Below are 1756 nucleotides of genomic sequence, written 5' to 3'. Positions count from 1 at the left end.
CTCCATGATGGAAATCTCTAATAAAGTCATCAAATGAACAGCATGTCTCCCAGTGTTTGTGTGTCCTTTGTGCTCTTCTCCTTGTATCCAGTCTCTGCTGCTGTGTGCTGTGCTGCACTCACTCACAGATCAGAGTACATGTACAGTTATCCCAGCGACACCAGGAGGAGACAAATGTTTGGCTTCATTTACAAACAACAATCTCAGCTATGGATTCAAACAGCAGCAAATATGCAAATGAATCCTATTCAGGCTCCACCTTTGACCTTTTCTTTTCCTTCCAAAGGTCAGAGCACTGGGAAGCGTCATGTTGGCTTTCTTCCAAATCAGAAGCTTGAAGCTGTCAGGGGGAGTCTCAGGGTCAGGGTGCTGTCTCACTGCAGAGTCTTCAGGCTCAATCCTCCTGAGCTCACACACACAATTATTTCTAGATTAGATTTAGCTGATATTTCACAAACAAAGCTCCATTGGAGTGAACAGAGATGAGGCCACTCTGACTGTTGGAGCTCTCTGCAGGTTATTCTAGTGAACCAAAACCAAGCAAAGAACAAAGAGTCCAAAACATTTTGCTTCACTGAAATCAATCAAAATGAGCAAAGGAAAAAAGTGGAACTAACTCAAACTCTATAGTTGGTTTACAAACTAAGTTCAAGTCAAACTGTGGATAAAATGAGCTTCGTTTTCCTGTTTGTCACTTCAGCTGGATGGATGTTAGGAACACAGGATATTTGAGCTGCACAAATCATTTGGAAGAACTCAGAGACGTGACAGCTTCCTGTTACCTGTGGCTTCTTCTGAGTCAAAGCTACATGTCCCAGATGTCTCACACACACTTTTATTAACATTCAGCTGTAGATGTACAGGAGAAACTGCTCAAAAATAAACCACTGGCATATTTAAATAATAATGCTCCTCAAATAAATTCATGCTTTTTTCCTCCATAACAAAAGACTTGCAGCCGTGTGAAGGAAGGGGTGTAAATATGCTGCAAGGTAGACACACCATTAATATAACAATCTAAATAGAAATACAGCATCAAGTAGCAAATCACAGCATTAATCTTCACAACAAGGTGAAGGTGTTGGAATAACTGCACAGCAGACAGAAATCAGACTGCATAGCAGAGAAACAACAAAATCACATGCTGATGATTTCCTGGAAAATACAACAATATAATCTTCACAACAAGGTGAAGGCCTCCTGTAGGACCATCACCCACAGGAGGTGTCGCAGGGGTCGGGTGCAGTGTGTGTTGGGCGGAGGCCTGGCGGACCTGCACATGGATCCTGCTCCTTCCTGTTTATTGACCAATAGTAGAGGAGCTGGAGCAAGAAGACAACCCTCCTCATTTGCATAATGAGCAGAAATGCATATGGAAAAGGAAAAGCGGACGAGGAAATGTAAAAAGAACAAAGGCTTGTATAAGGAAAAGGCAAAACAAATATATACACTATATATATATTTCTGCTTTTATTTCTTATTATGTCAGTTTTGGTCCTCCATAGGTAAATGCACTGGTTATTATATATGACTTTTCTACTCGAGCACTCAAAGCACTTATACAACATGTTTCCATTCATACAATCATAAAAACACTTTTTTCGACATCTGCTTAACGATGAAAACACCAGAAGCAGCTCGGGACTCAACATCACGCCCCTTGGAATACTTTGACTTGCAGACTGGAGCAGCCAGGGATTGAACCACCAACCTTCCAAAGAGTAAATGGCCTGCTCTACCTCCTAACCCACAGCAC

The sequence above is a fragment of the Archocentrus centrarchus genome, unplaced genomic scaffold (assembly GCF_007364275.1).
Source record: "Archocentrus centrarchus isolate MPI-CPG fArcCen1 unplaced genomic scaffold, fArcCen1 scaffold_41_ctg1, whole genome shotgun sequence".
Taxonomy (NCBI): Eukaryota; Metazoa; Chordata; class Actinopteri; order Cichliformes; family Cichlidae; genus Archocentrus; species Archocentrus centrarchus.
Note: the sequence above shows the minus strand (reverse complement) of the source record.